This window comes from Bombus pyrosoma, linkage group LG5 (assembly GCF_014825855.1).
Source record: "Bombus pyrosoma isolate SC7728 linkage group LG5, ASM1482585v1, whole genome shotgun sequence".
NCBI lineage: Eukaryota > Metazoa > Arthropoda > Insecta > Hymenoptera > Apidae > Bombus > Bombus pyrosoma.
Genome location: NC_057774.1, coordinates 4796544 through 4815121, shown reverse-complemented (window position 1 = coordinate 4815121; position 18578 = coordinate 4796544).

Below are 18578 nucleotides of genomic sequence, written 5' to 3'. Positions count from 1 at the left end.
AACCACCGTGATCGAACGGCCGGTTTAATTCGGTTCCCGTAATTTCGTTGTTTTCGCGGTCCGTTTGCCACGACTGTTCCGGCAATGCAACCGGCAGCACAAAAAAATATTTCGATCGGAAAAGAGAGATCGATATCTCGCGACTGATACCTATCCGACCGGCTATCGCGTCGCGTCCACCAGCCTGAAAGTTTAAACAGCTTGCGCGCGTTATGTTAATCCCCTTTATGCTAACTGTAATTAGATTTTCAGCGTCATTCGTTTTACGCGATGCTCGTTGTTTGAACTATCGTGTCCATGTCGAGTTGCGTGTTTAAACGAGATCGTTTGATTCGTGAACGAATCGCGCGTTATCGTTGCCCGTTTATCAGTTTGTTTGTAAAAGCGTTTGCCGCCGCATTGCACGCAACGACGAATAAGAAGAAGGAAGAGTTTATTTGTAATCATCGGCGCAATCATTAACTACGTTAACCGATAGCGTTGATCGATCCTTGATATATATATATGTCGGAGACGAAAGGACACCGGAGCCTTTCCTTTGGAATTTTGGGAAAATCCTCCAATACTTTAGCCTGGATTCTATCATAGCCGTAATTAAGCAATTGCTGTCATTCAATCCGATTGTATTTGTTCGAGATTTGTGATAGGGGGATTGGGCTCGAGGTGACACAACTGGTCGCTGAACGTAGCCACGGTCACGGGATGGACGTTTTGCCTGACGGAGGTGTGGAGTGGTTGTATGGTTGTCCCTAGAAATGTGGTTGTGACCGCATACGGCCTCGAGAACGGGCCTAGCCACGTGTGATTTTTCCTCGGAGGTGTCAATATAATGGGACACGCGTTGTATTAATAATCAAACTCCAGGCAGAAATTGCCTAGCAACGGCGATTGGAACTTTCTCGATGCTTCTAACCAGTATATAACGAACGAACGCAATCGTAAAGAGAGGAAAATTTTCATCAGTCTATTATTCGTGCGATCGCCTTGGAAAGTTACGCATCGAGCAGTATATGCCGAGCGTCTCAGCAAACGTATTTTGTGCTTCAAATTATTCTACGTTTAGTAAAGAGTTATCCCGTTGACCGTGGATTCGTTATTGAACTCAAGAACATTGTCAATAGTATCTCGCGTGTCTAAACATCACGGTTATTCGTCAAACTTATTGTAAAAAGACATATTTACACCTGTAGATATAATCTCTGTTGTACAAAAACAGATGGCTAATTCAAATGAAGAACTCAATTCTAACGATAACCCGACATATATATGTCAAGTTGTCATTAGGGTTAGGGGCATGTAACGAATCTTTCTTTGGATTAGACGTTGTTATGCAAGAGCGAAGATATTTACTAGTACAATTATGATTATGACAGAATTTGACAAGTAACCGTGGTAATTAGATACTCGGAATGCGAATGGCAATGATCTTAGACTCAATAACGAATGTACGGTCAACGGGGTAGCAAATGTGCTTTCTCACTGGTCCACAATTCATGTATAACTCGTCCACAAGTAGTCAAATCCTTGACTCTAACTTTCTAACTAACTTTTTCAGTCCAAATCGAACTGCGCTTGTATTCTCCTCTCCGTACCTTTGTACTCCTCGGGTCCGCTATATTTTTAACCCCTTCCCGTGCCATTTAGTTCGACGAAACTCGGGCCCAAGCGGTAGACATCGACGCGCGCTAAACAGACCAGTCTGATGCTCGTAAACAGTCGCAATACGAACCGAAATGTAGACGTATCTGGTCGCGAGTCAGACTCGCGATATTTATGTTTGGCCCAAGTATTTGGTCGCGAGTCAGACTCGCGATATTCGTGTTTGGGCCAAAATCTTCATCGCGAGTCTGACTCGCTAAAGTACGGGAAGGGCTTAAGGAGAAGTATACAATTACTCCATACCTCTGTTAGGTGAAACGTCCATTCCGTGACCGTGGCTACGTTATGTCACTTTGAGCCCAAGCCCATTGTCATAATTCTCGGGCACACATAATCGGATTAAATCATAAACAACTACTTCTCAGTTTTATTATTCAAGTACCGCTATAATGAAAAGTCTAGACTAAAGTATTGGGGGTCTTCGTAAAATTCCAAAAGAAAGGCCCCGATGTCCTTTCATCTCCGACATATATATATTTGCAAAATAAGTACCAAATCGAGTACGTTATCGAACGTTATGGGATCGACGGTGAGCTTGCTTAAAAAAGCCAGGCGTGGATTTACGAAATACTTTACGAGGTTCGTTAAAGAGCGAACCATGTTTCCATTAGCGACGAGAAAGCTGCAGAGAAGATAGCGTCTTCTTCGCATTCACGAACAGAGTTGTTTCTATCGTCAAAAAATCTCATGCATAGCGATTCAAACTTATCGTTCGACGGAGTCGATCGATAACGCAAACAAGTTTTAGTACTCCGAATTGTCGGTTTACGATCGGATTAATGATTGCACGTGGAAGAAGAGTCTTACGCTGCATACGTCCGCGTAGATTTTTCATTATCCAATTCATCCTACTATTTTATTATCCGAGAGTAGGAAAGGAGAATTGGCAAAAGTTAAGGGGGCGTAATAAACGAACGTTTGAAACGATACGCTTTAATTGTGACAACGTCTTACTCTTGAGAAACTTTAATTTCTTGGAGCTATTCGAAATTATCACAGCCCCTGGCGATTCTTAGATTTCTGCCTCGCGCCAATGGTTGTTCTTCTTCGTCGACTTTAATTGCCCGAGCTTCCATACGAAAACCCTGTTGTTCGAATTGTTCGCGTTAAAGCACGCGCACTTGAAATAGGATAACGTTTGTCTGCTCGAAGTCGGTTAATTAACTCGAATCCAAGGATACACGCACAATTGCTCAATTGGCACGCAAAGAAACAGTTCGTTCGATCGATCCAGCTCCAAAAGCCTGAGTCGCATTTACCGCGCGTACCGAGTTGCCGCTCCAATCGAATATTCGATTTTACGCTTTCTCCTTCTTTGAGAAAAGTTTCCTCTGCTTCTAAGATGAGTGCTGAAACCGATCTGCGGCATTTTCTTCTCTTTCTTTCCTTAAACCAGGCGATACGATGCTCTGTTAGTCGAAAAGTACGAAGCTTTTCGAAATGTCGAAGTTGCAAAATATTGGAGATAGATAGACGGATAGAGACTGAAAAGAAGGACCGGATCGAATGCCAAATATTTCAGGCTCGTTTTCCAAGCTTTTTTACTTTTCGCTTTCGCTCTATCTTTCTCTCTCTGGCCGGATTCGCCGATACTTTGGCCGTGTCGTGTCGGCTACACAGCCTCACACTCCTGCACCCGCCACACACCTACATACGATCGTGCTCTCGTTCTTGTGGTCTTTTTCTACGTTGTATCGCGAGGCCTTGTTCTTTTCCAGAAGATTTATCCGTCTTTTTTTCTACACGGTTTTCGGTGCTGCTTCGACTCCTTTCCTCTTCGGCGTTCCCGCAACCTCGCGCGTCCTACATTTCAGTCCCAACAATAAATGGAAGATGTCGGCTCGAAGAGTTTTACAAACCGTGGCCGAAGCGCCAAGCGACTTTTGTTCTTACATCTACAAGATGCATTATTGTGTCGCTCAAGCCAAATCCAGTACACGAAATATTCCACCAGCGAACGTAAGCTTAATTTCGCCGATAACGGAGTTTCGAAACGAGCATATTTGCTTGTCCGTGTTTTACCGTTTACGTTTTGCCGGTCGGGGATTCGCGCAACATGCTGCTCCATATGTTTTTCCCGACAAAATTTTTAGGAACTCAAGGTGGCATTTGATACGGCACATGACGCTGCATTTTTCTTTAATTAAAGTCACGATGACGCAAAGACGCATCGATCTCTCCGCCCTTCGACCTTGTCTTATCTGGTATATCACCAGATGCCGATTCACGCGCATCCTTCGTCGTTTGCCGCACGCGCATTTTTCCTCCTACAATTCGCTTTCGTCGCTTTCCGCTCGTGGCTCATCCGTTTAACAACGGAAGTCGTAGTAGTATTTTCTCCAAGTCGTATCTTCTATTCACGAAGAATTCTACAGAATCTTAATGCAAACGGAAATTGTAAACTGATACGCTCTCTCTCTCTCTCTCTCCCGTCATTCGTCTATGCATTTTTATCGACCGCTTGTCATTTATTCTTCAGCGTGGAATTTCAGCCAGAGTATACGCGATATATCAGACAAAAATACATCATTGTGATCGTGGAAGGGAACGCGCAAACGTAGAAATTTAATCTCGCCCGCTTTATACGATCGGTGTAAACATGAAAAATGAGGAAATCGAGGAAAAGATCGGATCGAGTCTTTCGAATATTATATATAAGCTGTGTCAATTTTGATTTATTGACATCGTCGGCGACGTGATCGTGAAAATGGCCGGAATGTTATTAATTGCCTTTGAATTATCAGCCTCGGTCGGTCTCGAAGGAACGGCTTAACACAGACTTCCTCAACAACACGAATAAGTCGACATGATATAACTTAGGAGAATAAAATTTTCAGAGCAAAGTGACCTCGGAGAAATGTGGCAGATGGCGAGAACATATCTTTACTCTTTACTCACTTACTCGGTGAAACGATTTTCTTCTGCCGGATATACGTAGAGCTACTACCCGACTAGTTCACGGAACACGCAGCTGACAAAGTGCGCGAGCACGCCGAGTTTTTATCAGTGAAACGGATTTCGCTCAATCTCTCGAATAGCGGGCTTGTCGTTCGAATATCAAGTACTTACGAGGGTCGCAGGCATTTAAGCAGCGCAAAATCGACCGTTCCAACGACGCTCCCTCTTCTTCCACTTCCTTTTCCAGGTTCATCCTTTACCATGCATACCCGGAGAGTATTCAGATCGATCGATCATAGCCGGCGGATATTCCGTAAATCACGTAGCCACGTGTCCTTTCGTACTTAACTTTGCTCGGATACAATTGGGTCGTTGCTATGTAATGTGGATTGCTCGTTGACGACGCCGAGGTTGTGTCGTCGTGGTCGATCGCGAGAAGCGAAACATCGTTACAGATATAATGTATACGTATGTATGTGTGTACGGAAATCGGAGATCGTACGACTCAGTTTTAGCTTCGTGCGGGCAGGCTCGTCGAATGTTTGAACGACGATTACCTCCGACTTTGGATTCTGGATGGATTTTAGGCAAAATAAAAACTGTCGGTTCGTCGTTGTTCTCGTTGCGTTTCCAATTCCGCGATTTTATTTCCGTGACGAGAGTACACGAACTAGCACCAGACCGTGCAAAGGTCCAAACGAAGGACGGAGGCGATCCATCGATCGACGCGAGGCTGCGAGACCGAATCGGTGTTCATTAAACAACGTTAAACGAAGCTGTGAATGAACGGCCCGAAAGTGGAAGCAAATGAATTTATCTGGCGCGGATAACGATCGATCGAGCAAGTGGACTACGCGCGAGAGAGAAAGTTTGATCGACGCGTGGTTAGCGACCAGCCACTTCTGATTATATCTATGCATACTTAATGCGCGTTCATAATGCAGAACGGCGCAATGACGCGTCGTTTGAGGCTGCTCTCGGAACAACGACAAGGGCGCAAATTGCCGTGGCCATTCGGTTGGCCTGCGTTTTACGATGCATAAGACCTAACGCAATGCTGGCGCTGCAACGTTGACAGTTCGTCGCTAATGTTATTCATAGTTGGCGTTACTGGTGGTAGCGGTCGTAGCTGCCGTAGCGGTCGTAGCCGCCGTGTCGACAATACTGCCGACTACAACGTTTATTGCGTGGCTGAAAGTTTGTTATACAACGGTAGAATTTCGCTTCGTTAACCGCCGTTGCGACTCGCCTTTAAAATTTCACTCGTCCTTGGAAGGGAATTTCGCGATGAAACGACCACGTTCGACACTATTTTTTACTTTTTGCAGATTCGCGGCTTCCTTTGCCACTCCTTTCAAACGAGATCGCTCAAGTACGCCGTCCTCCGTTTTTTTTCTACCTGTTAAACACTTTTACTCGTTCTCATTAAAATTGTAATGCTTTCTCAAAACGAAACGTCTAAAACGATTTTTGAAACAGCCTGCAAGTACGTACACGATTATGCGACTGGACTGTATCGCGTGTAAAATATGACCGTAGCAAGAGAAACTTGTGTAAACGACTGGAATGCTGCGCGCAACTTATTTCGTATTTTATCTTTTCGTTGAATTTCTTGTCGAATAAAGCCGGTGGCGTCAACGCGATAAATGAATTACGTAGATTTTTCAAGCGCGGTTTAATCCCGTCTAATTGCATGGAAAATTTTGTCGAGACCTCGCGATAAATACTCGAGGAGATGGTTTGAAGATTAGTTAGCGAACGAGTTTAATGCGCGCACCAATCCTCTATCGCGGCTACTGTTGCTGCGCAAAGATGATCACAGTGCGGATAATGGATGAAACGTAGTCTCGATTAACGCTTGCGTGCCTCGCAGGCGTTTCATCAATGTGCGCAACGCAGCAAATATGCTGCGCAATCTTGTACCTAAGAACTTCCGCTGAACACCTGTTGGTATCGCGAATTCCAGATGCGAGGAATATCAATTAGCGGAATAGGGATGATCGGCGACTTATGAATATTTCAGTATGGATACTGGCGGAGAAGTCGACGGAGGATACACATTGCTACGGCTCGGCGCACCGGTACGCGAACCTGGGGATTTAGTAAATTTACAAGCAGATCGTTAAGAGTCGGCTCCTCTGGAAATGTTATTCTCGCAGCGCAGGATAATACCCCGGCGTTTTCGCGTATTTGCTGCATCAGGTCGGAATCGTTCTGTCTAACTCAGTCGTTAATTCTCAATTGGAATCGTCCGAACGCGTGAAACGGAATATCTTTGGTGTTTTAAATTCAGCGTCCGCACGAACAAGTTGTCGAATGTCGAGAGGGGACACGCGTCTGGTAGCAGCGATAGGGACTCGAAAGGCGAAATTAGGAGAAGGAACGAGAGGATGGAGAGGAAACACGAAGAAAGTAGAATCGGATGTGAAAAGAGGCCAGGAGACGATTCGTTTACGCGTTGGCGCGAACAGTCTAACATTCCTGAACGCTCCTGAGTACGGAAAGGACTTCCGTGAGGAAATGTCCGTTTCTACCGCGTTGCTGGGCAGCGGAAGTCAGAAAACCGCACTTCTCTGGGAGGAATTCTCTTTTCCTTCTAGATGGTTGTCGAGCAGGCTTTTTTTTTTTACTTATTCCGGCTGGAAAAGGAAGGGGAACGCTCGCTGCCGGTCCGAAAAATAAGAGCATCGTACTCGCGAGACTCGTGCATCTGTTTCCCACTTTGCATAATATTCCCCCCAGGGGCTAGGAACGGTTTTCCTCCTTACCAGTCGCCTCTGCTCCCTTTTTATTCGTTTTCTAGTGGCGTCGCGCGATCGCCTTCCACTCGTCGTCCCTCGAAAACGATTTCTTGAAATATCGGTTTGAACACGTGTGCGCTAGACAAGCTGATAAATCGTTAACGGTACAACGATAACGCTTGGTTAATTGCTATAAATAACGGGCGGAGTTACGCGGTCGATTAAACTCGGTTAAATTCGCAGTACCCAGGGTTTGGCTGGTGCCAGCCAATTTTCATTATTTATACGAATTCTACAGGGGCATATTTTTCCAAGGATACTGTTACCTACGGGGATGACTTTTTTCAAAGATGCGGCCAACCCTCGTCCAACAAACGGACTAAATTGAATTAAGTTACCGCTATATTTCTTGCGAGGAGAAACACGCTCGACATCCAACCGGGAGCGAGGTCAATTTAACAGCTTGTGTGCTGGTTTAACAGAAAATCGTAGAATATTACCAAGGCGATTGTAGAACATCGTAAACAAGAATATGCGCTCGTGCGCATTTCGCGATTATTACTGCTTAATAAGGGTTGCTTGGTTTTTACGTGTTTCAATCGCTCGATTCTCGCCGAATAGAACCAGTTGGCCACGGGAAATTCAGCGGCGATACAGCCGTTTCAGGGATTACTTCAATTTTACGGTTCAATTGGTGAAATAACGCCGAGCGTTTCGGATCGGGATGAAAAATTGGAAGCCTTTATTTGACTAAAGGAAAACGGTGGAAAGAGATCGAAACGGGCTTTGAAAAGAAAGATCGCCGATTAGAAGGATGAAGCATATGAAACGCAAACATGAATGGAACGCGCACCGGCCAGCAAAAATATTTCGTTTAATCCGGTCGATCCGTATTTCTAGAAATAGACAGAAAGATATATCTAAAAAGAGAATTTGATATCGCGCGTTTCTCATGACAACGAGAATGTCTTAAACGCTGAATCGACTCGAGTGTGTATCGTCACCGCGTAATCGCGTACGTATTGTCATCGATTCGTCGACTTTTTCCCATTTCCAAGCAGTCGCGTAATTTAAGGGGGTATTCTAGTCTAGAGGCATGAATTTCGGGCGGTTTTTGAAGCTCTGTACGAACGAAACAAAAAATATTTTTACTATCCATTTTTTTGTCATCTGTTTATTGATATTTTAAGATCACATAAAAAATCAACCGAAAAAAACTAAAAATTCACAAAGTTATGAGCTGGCAAAGTGGGGATCCAAAAAAAGGGTGTCCTGGCGTGCATGACTTCAACCCTTCTAGTCATCCGAGACAAAAAAGTCGAACGGGTTCTTAATTAGTACAGATGCGGCTATAGCATGAACCTTGGGAAAGTAAAAAAAAATATTTTTTCGCAAAATGGCGGCCGTTTAAAAAAAATTTTTTTTTGGCATGTTTTTTTGGCAATACCGAATTATTAAAAAATAGTAGAATTAAAAATTTTGATGTGAGCATGCTTCAGGCGATAGAGGAATGTATATAGAACATTCACGCCAAACATTCGAATAAATCGGTTCATTAGAACTTGAGATATCGTGCACGCCAACTCGAGAAAGGTAGTTTCGAGAAAAACGCGTTTAAAGTTTTGAGACAAGTTTCCGGCAATTTTGCTCATAGAATGGTACAGCATTCCTACATATTTTTAATCGTCGATTCCTGCTCCATACAAGAACATCTCTCTTACATGTAGAACACAGAATTAACGATGAAAAAATTCTAAAATAAAATAGCCATAATTGTTATTAATTAAAGCTGTTCATTTGTTCCGGTCGGACCGGATCAGATGCCACGTCACAAAAATGACTGTAACTCATAAAACAATTGAAATTTTGAAAAATTCTTTTAAGGGCATATTCTTGAATGTCTAAACTTTGGAAATATGAAAAAAAAATTCCAATTTTTTCAAATTTGTAGACTAGAATACCCACTTAATAAACCAAGGAAAACGTTGGTTGTCACATCCGATTTACGAGCTTGCGAACGTTCTTCGACAAAGAAATACAAAAGATTTTGTCAGAATTGACGTACGAAATTAGTCGTTTGTCTAAGCAAAGATACTGCATTGGCGAGTATTTCGTTGTGGACAAAGGCCGAACCTTGTTAACGATACTCGTTTGAGACAGAAACGCGCGCACTCGATCGTAATGATCGTAATTTATGCATCGCGGTACGCGTTTGGCGAAACGATATCCCGATAGGGTACATTCAAATTAAATTATAAACGCTCTATTCAATGCGTGGAAAATGAACTGTTTGAGATGTGAGACGTTAATCAAACGAATATCGGGGCCGTGTATTTTCTCCGAATATAATTAATTCGAGCTAGAGCAACGTTTGACGTTATAGAAACGAAATCGCGAAACGCTTTCACGGGTTAGAAGCTTGATCTAAAAGAATCCGAATTGGAGATGAAAAGGAAAGAAAGAACGTGCTCTATCGCAAAATTCCAGCAGAGCTGTATTTCACTAGATTTCGCCGCGGCTCTCGTCCGTTTGTTCATTCGTTCGTTCGTTCGTTCGTAAGCCCCGCACGCGGTTTACGCTAGTTCAACGTCACTGTATTCGCCGCGCAAATCGTAAATCCATTCCACGATTTTCTCGAGAATATGTTCGGTGATATTCCGTGAAATTTTTCAAGCTAATCCTCAACGAAAAGAGAAAAATTAAAATCTCCGGGTAATAGCTACAGAGAGTTGCTTTAATTACGTTATCACTAGATAGAACATTAGACGTTTCGCCGGAATGGTCGTTGCTCGTTGTCACGCGTCCGGGGCAACGATCGGTGTAACGAAACCTGATTTCGGTGAAGATTCGCGCGATTCGTTGCCTCGCCTAACTTTTTTAACGTTTTGGACAAGTGGATGAAAAGAGGCGAAGGAAACAAATCCGGTGCGGCGTACCAGTTGAAACGATTAAACGTTCGAATGCCAGCCGTGCGACCTTTTTTCGTGACAAGTCCGCCTCATGAATGTTTAATGCCGGTCATTTTATAAGGAAATAAATGCACCTCCTTTGTTTGCATCGTACTTCCGGCTGCCTTACCGCGTGTAATTCTATTTCTGATTTCACGGCAGCTGCCCTGTTCAGACCCCGAGGTTCGTTTGATAAACTTGGTTTCGACGCGGCTGCCGAGCAACGAACTCGTCGACTAAACGAAAAGTCGGAAAAGCTGCTTTTACTCGAGTGCAGTTCGTGTCGATATAGTCGAAAAGTAAAAACGGAGCTTGGCTTCGATGCCACGCTCCGCTAAAAAAAGAGAATTTCATCTCGTAAGCTCCCCTTTTCCTTTCGTTCTTTCATCCCTCGTTTCACCGTTTCCCGTCGCTAGAACGCATACTTATCGTTGTACGATTTTTTTTCCGTTTTCTTTTCTCGCCACGATATTCGCCCGCCCTCGACCCCCGCTATTCGACAGCGACCGCTTGCGGTTGCCCTACGCGTCTACTGACAACGTTTACGTGACAGTCCGCGTCTGCACATACACACACACACACACACACACACACACACACACACACACACACACACACACACACACACACACACACATTTATATATACATATCAATCTATGCGAAAGTCAGAGTAACGAGAAAGTTCGGTTGCATAGCTTTCCCGAGTAAGCAACGCCATCGATGGTTCCTGGGCGACCAGAGCAAAGATGAAGACCAACCGCGATGTCTCGATGTTTGTTTGGACTTTGTCGAAGAAAGTGACGCTCTCGGTTCAACGAATAGCTGCGTTTCTCGCCGGCCAACTTTGTTGGAAAGGAATATACGTCGTGTATCCGCAGGTTCCGCAGATGCGATTCAGCCTGCCGACTGAAGTTCCAACGCAAGCGTAATTTTCAAGGGAATCAACATTTTCGAAAACGAGTAAACTAATAACTCGTCCCATTGGGCGCGTCGGATTTTCACAGCCAGACTCGCGGTAACTTCTGCAAAGAAAGGGTGCGTCGTTTACGATCGATGGCATGGCCGTAAGAACAAGGCGGATAGAGCGCGCACGCGAATAAAAACATTATTGCGAGGCGATACAGAGCGTGGTCGTTTTGCGGCGAAGTCGGCGCGAATCCGAGTGTGAGCGTACGATTAATTAAATTGCGCATTTTGCCCCGGGATTTCGCGCGGACCGCGCGTGACTCGACTCGAGAACACCGAACAACTTTCCGGTGTTAAACAATTGCCTGTATCGCAGCTAGATAAAGCGCCCAACACACACGAGCTTCCGTATCGTGCTAGAAATTAATGTCGCATCTTGTTCGCGTTCGGTCGAGCAACCCCCCCCCCCACCCCTTCTCTCTCCCCCGGGATCCAACTTGGGAGGCAAACCCTCTTAGAAGTTGAATTTCTCTCAACGCCGACCGGTTCCGTTGACGCATCGTTGCTCAACAAAGAAGCCAATTCGCCCGGTTTTACCGTAATTACACGGATGCATTTTAGTCGTAAGAACGGTTGAAAGTAAGCACGCACGAAATGTTTGATTAACGGAAAATGGCGTTACTCTAATTAGCGAAAAGGGCGGTGGGATACCGCGCGATGCTTTCCGCTGGTCGCCGCGCCGCGTTTCCATTTATTGCCAAAAAATATTCAACGATGTATTGTTGCATTTAGCGCGGCCGATGATGGCGGAAAGGTACGTGAGGGGAAAAGGCGGGTGGGTAAGAAACGGGCGAAACTGGCTAATGGGCGAAGGAAAAACGGGAAGGCGTAGGATGGAAGGGGCGTAGGATAAACCGGACAGCGAACGGTTGGAGCAGGGGTGGCTCGTGTCCGTAAAACAAACTGTCGCTACACGAAGTGGATGCTTTTAGCCGGTATGACGCGGTGGCGCGACGTAAAGCGGCGAGATTGAATTTCTTGCGGCTGTGTCCGTTTCTGTTCCCATTGTTCGGTGACAAAAGTGAAATTTAAAACTGACCCCGGGCCGAAAACGTCAGGCGAAATACGGCTCGGTAGCAATTTCCATTAGGATGATCAGGTCTCGCTCGTAGCAGGTTCGACCGTTCTCGGATTCTCTCGGCATCGGTCTGCTCCCTCACCGCGAAATGAATGTGAAAGCAGCTGTCGCTTCACCACCCTGCCTGCCTCACCTCTCTATTTCTCAGAAAACTTGGAATTACACTCGCATTCGCGTTTGCGGCTAGTCGCGACCTGATGGAAGTGGAATTTGAAATCAGTCTACCTATTTCGACTTCTCTGTCCCCCGAGTATCGACCACGCGGTGGCCAAAGTTGAAAACCGTGTCCGTTCGGTATAACTAGTTTCCTTTCCGAAGATTGGAGTTTCCCGAACGTTTCCCGCTTGTTCCCTCGATCATATTTCACGTTGCTAAAAGAAACCGAGCCACGCGATGAGGACCATTCAAATTGAATCCGAATCGAACGACGTTCCTTCAAATATTTACTCGGTGCAGAGCGTAGAAGAACTCGCTTTTCTCGTTTTCTCATCGATAAGTCGACGATTTACGTTGCGATCGTCGGCTCGCTGCAAAATTTTTCTACCAAAAGTTAGCCTAGCGATCCACGCAACCTGGTCGTAACTTTTTTACGGAAGCAGCTCGTACGTTCCAAGTCGGTTTCCAATTCGAACAACGCAGAAACCCGACTGTTTCTCTAAATATTTTACGAGCTGCGCTCTTGTTCGAAACTATGACGGTGGTGGTACGCGTCGTAATTCAAGACAGAACGAGTCGCATCCCCTTTCTGCTTTGTAATGCCTCATAAAGACACCTTTATCCCAAGTTTTTCATTTTCACGAGCACGCGTTTCGCGGTTGCGGTAACGTGCACACCGATAACGATCGCCGTGCCGTTTACCCTTTACAATATCTATATATGTTATTCGCTCGATCGGAAATAACTGATCGTCGCTGTATTGTCCGAAGCAACCTTTGCTTTTCGCGTGTTTTACGGGAATGTACTGTATTTACCGTATTTGCTTTTTTCGTTTAACGATTTGCCGCTGCCAATCAATTTTTTCACCCACCTCTTTCCCGACCTTTTCATAGAAAATCATTCGAGCTATCGACAGCGATATATTTTAATCCCCCGTCGAGAATCGCGTCTCCGCGGTGAAAAACACGCGAATGTTCCAACGTGCTTCGTGATTTCCGTGGTCGAAAATTTCAGAAATTTTCCCCGTTGACGAAATTTTACCAACATCGGAGTTTGCTGCTTGGAGGGCATTTTTTGCGACGTTCGTTTCGCACGACATTTTCACCGGTTCGCATTCTTCTCGTCAAGGTGAAAAAACGGACGCGCGGCAACCATCGATCGGAACTTTGCTCGTCGTAGACGAGGAGCAGCATGGTTTCTCCTTCGACCGGCTGGAAAATTATCGCGTGCGAAACCAACGCGTGTCTCCTTCTGCTGTCGCGAAAACTTGTTTCGTCTACTTTAAGTTGTTCCGTTCCCTACATCGCTAAAACGTCTCTCATCTCGCGTCACGATTCCCACGGGAACACGCTACTAGCATTCTCCTGTCGAGTTTAAGTTAGAGGAAGACGCGGAGTAGCGATTGTCAAGAGTACAGTTTACCGGCGGGTAACTGGAAAGAAGTGCGCCTTATTTGGGTCTGTGGCGGCACTCGGCAATGATGTATATCAGGTGAAGTGCCTAATGAGCCATTCATATCCCAACGGTCCTTCCGCCGAATGTTCGAGAAGAAGGCGTGCGTGGCAACGGTCGCGGGTGCCTAACAAACGCGTGGATAGTAGGGATATTGAGGGGCGACAAAAAGGAAAGAATCGAATCCGATCGACAGTTGAGTTTGAACCAGGAAGCGACAAAGTCGAGTTGTAACCGCGCAGCGAGGTTGACTAGCGAAGCCGAGAGCGATACGCGACACGATCAATAGACGACACTTGTTAATAAGTATATTGTTGACCTAAACACAGAGTGATTATTTAACGCACTACACTCAATATCACCTCAGGTCTTTGGTGTGTACCATGTACACGTGCATAGCGCACGATTTAGCGAATGATTTACACGGGATAAGTATCGCGAGAAAGAATGTATTTCATGGTCGATGCTGTTGGATAGTATCGGTACCGGAGCCTGAAATCTCGGAGCCACGATACAACACTAGCACTCTCGGTCTCGTCCTTAATCGAAATTTTAATGGAAAGATCACAAAGCGAGCTTTCGGCGCTCGGCGGCTTCGAGCGGCAATCGTTTCAACGAGTATCGCGCGAAGACGAAAGAAAACGAAGCATCGCCACCGCGTCAAAGCGGTCTCTTGAAAAGCGATCAGGCAGGAAAAGCGAAACGATCTCGCTGGGAAACTCTATCGGGTATTAATTGTCTGATCGTGTATGAATTTTACCGTGTTTCCTAGCTTAAAGCGATGGAAACGAACATCGATCGCTTGAAAATTGAAGTTTTTGCAACCTACGACGGTGACGACGGTCGACAGTCAAAGCGTGCCGCGAAAACTTCACCCAACTGTTGAAATTTAGGTTAGCGGCAGACATAGGGCTTGTACAGCTGTACTGCACGTTCCCGTAAGAGACAGCGAAGAGAACGTAAGAGCGAAAGAGATTTTATCGCTCGCTCTGTCTAACGGGTGTTTTGGTGGCAGAAGGAAAGAGAAAAGGGAGAAGAAGAGCTTGTTGCCGTGGATAGCGTACCGTGGATCGTCGCTCTATTCGTGTTCTACCCACATTTTGTATAAATGAGAGAAAGAGAGAGAAAGAGAGAGAGAGAGAGTGCGACATGCAAAGCTGACCTATCTCTGTCCTTCGATGTGGTTTTCAGCTCATCCGTAAGAATGGACAGATCCGGGCAGTCTATCTGTATGGCGGGAGAGAAGCTGCAAAGAAGAAAAAGTGAGAATCGAAAGGCGGGGCAGGCTTCGAAGGGTCGAGGTGAATCTAACCCTCTTTCTATCTTAGCGACGAAGATTGAACGTGGTGGTGGTGAATCGTGCTGAATGTCTAGTCCACAGCGAGCCGAGGGATTCGCAAATTCACCGTGAAATCTTCTGCAAACGGAAGTGAGGTAACTCATTTCCGTTTCATCGGGAGTTCCTTTCGAATTAAAAGAGCTCGGGGCGTTGGCAAACGGCGAAAGTAGCGAAAGAGAGAGAGCTAGATGCGGAGCGAGAAGGATGCTGGATTAATTAACGTAACGTAATTACGTCCCGCATTGCGAGAGTCACGACGATTCGAGAGCCCGACAGAAGGACAGAGGAGAAAGTTGAGACATCGAATCGATGAATCACCGGACGTGCCATTTTACATCTTCCAAACTGAAAGGTTTTACGTATAATTAAACTACGTTAGCTCTTTGTTCGTTGTTGTTGATGTGTCGCGCCGTGATACGGAACGATCGGAAACGTTTTCGCGTTACCAGATCATCCATTCCGTGGGAAACGTCACGGACTCGAGAAGAAAGCGTATCTGTGAAATAGACGAAATCGGATTTTACTTCGTATCGTTTTACTCTGACGAGAATATTTCACGCGCGTTATGGAAAACAATTAGCGACGGCACCAAGCCGAGCGACGTACATTATCGTCTTCCGACGCTGTTACGAAATCAATTTTCTACCCTTGTAAATTGTATATGAGCGTTAATATCGCGCACGCGGTAGCTAGCTCCGTACCATAAACCTATTGTCCAATGTATTTTTCATCACGGAGCGTGGAAGCTCGCGCAGCTCGGGTTTCAGAGTATCGCGGCTCATGCATATGATCGCGTGAAGTGGAATCGAATCCTGATATTCGAGCAGTCGATTTGCCGGGTAGAAAGCGCGTTAGAGGGTGTTTCGATTGTCGCGTGGATCGATGAAGTCGGTGGTGCCACATCGAATCGAAGTTGTATAGAAGACCGTGGAAAGAAAGAGATTAGACGACGTCGAAGCGAGAAGGTCGGGACGTCGCGTCGCGTCGTAGCGCGGTAGCGATAAAGCAATTCTCCTCCGAAGAGGAGTAAAAACGAGGGTGTGTTCTCGAGCCGTCGTGATTGTCAGGCTCGAAGATTTACCGTCGATCGGATTTTTCTCGCCGAAGGAAATTCAAAAAGTTCGAGACGATGACACGGGATCGGGATCGAATCGTCCCGATGGATTTATTTCGCCAACAGGTGGATTAAATCGCACTAAATCTTGGAGCGGCCGTCGATTGGAATTAGGTCACAGAACAAATTACGAAATGGCATTAGGTGTAATTTCGTCATCCTTTCGTTTCTCCGATTGGACAACATTTACGTATGATACTGGTACAGATATTATGATATTGATATTTCAGTTATCGAACATGCACGGAAAGTACCTATCTATCTCGGATATCCTACCTGGAACGATATCCTGCGCGAACTTTAATTTTCCCATTATTAGCTGGATCGATTCAATCGCTGCATATCGAATGCACTTAATGGTCGATGCTATTTACGTGTGTAATTACATTTTATAATTACTGTTACGTTAATTAAAATTATGCGTTATTCCATATTAAATTTTCTGCTTTGCGACACGCAAACGAATTAACGAGGATATTCATTACGTATGACCTTTCTCAAAAGCTAGAAGATAACGTTCGAATAATCGTTCGAGTCGATCGTTCTTTCTCGATCCGTTCGTATCAACGATAAATATCGGCGAGATCGGTAGTCCCGTTTTATCCTTGCGATTCGTGCGCGGCACAATTCTTTAGTCTTATCGAATTTGCGCGTAATCTAAGGCTATGAAAGGCATTAGAAACTTTTATCGATAATTTCGAACGGATGCGGTCAAGTTTTAATGGTATTAAAGTAAGTCCTCGAACTCGAACACGGCTGCATCGATACGGTAAACACGGCACCATCGGCTGTGTACAAACGAATCTTCCGTGCTAAAATTAAATGAAATCCACTGTGCCGCCGCCGTCGCCGCCGCCGCGTTTCAATTTCTCGTCGTGCGATTGCTTCTAACTCTATGATTTATAATAATTTATGCGCCATAAATAGTATTGGACATTGGGATAACGGTAATTTCGTTGGATGTTCCATACTGTGTCTGTACTATTCTTAGCATTACAAATTATATTCATCATTCGTGGGGTAGCCATGAATTATTTAACGAAGACTATATTGTCGTAAATGGCTGCAATTATTCTAGGTACATAGCTGATATCGGTTAGTGGAATATAACGAATACACTATAACTATTCTAATTCGATTAAACGAACTAATTCCCTGAAAATTATGTGGTCCAGCGTAACGCAAACCGTAGAGTTTCTTTAAGCTAATATTGGGTTGGCAACTAAGCTATTATGGATTTTGTCATTACCACTTAATGACAAAATCCGCAATCACTTAGTTGCTAACTCAATATATTTGTACGACGAGTGGCGGTGGCTCGTACGGGTAATCGTTTTTTACGCCAACAAGGACTTTCGTAGAAATTATTTCCCGTCTATTTTTTCTTTGTCGTGCACGTTTTCGGCGAACGATCGGCGAAAAGTTGGCGAGGAATAGACATAATTCGATGCCTGGAATACGTGGCGTCAGCCTCAGCTTCGGTCATTTCACGTCGATTAAATTCCTTCAACTTTGGGGACGGTCGCAAGAGAATCAAGTCTGGAAAGTTAGGAACGCGAATGGCAAAATATCGGGCCCGTTGAAGAGTTTCGTTCTTGGCTCTTGGTCCGTCCCGGGAAACGTAGTTACGCGAACAAATTTTTCAGCCGTTAGCCGAGACTCGGGCTAAAATGTTCAACCGCGTTTTCCATGTCGTTGCGACTCTACAAATACTCCGTGACTGGCCGAAGCACCGTTTTAACTCTTGGACAGTTCGGTGAACGAAAGTAACGCGCGCCGTTCTTGAAACGAAATTATATCTCGACGGTAATTGCGCGTGCCAGCGAAATTACGCGCAATAGGGATTGGAAAGGTCGGAGGTAAGCGGCGCGAGGAACGGCTGAAAGTTGGGTGAGAACAAGGAAAATGGAAAAATTGAAAAATCTATGAATTGTTGAAAGCCAGCGACGCAAATTAAAGGATTTATTCACCTCGCGGGGAGCATTTACCGCGAGCGAGTGAGATTTAACCGGTATAAGCGATGACGGGGTGGCAGGTTCGTTGAAAATAACACGAATACCCCGCGGCGTTCTACGAGCGTCGTTTCCCATGACGATAACGATAATACCATGCTTGCCGCGCTACAAAGTATAACCTAATTATCTGTCCGACACGGTGGTTCCTCCGCCTCTGTACGCCTCTGTAATACGCAACTGCATTCAACCGTTACCGGTCCGCTTGCATCT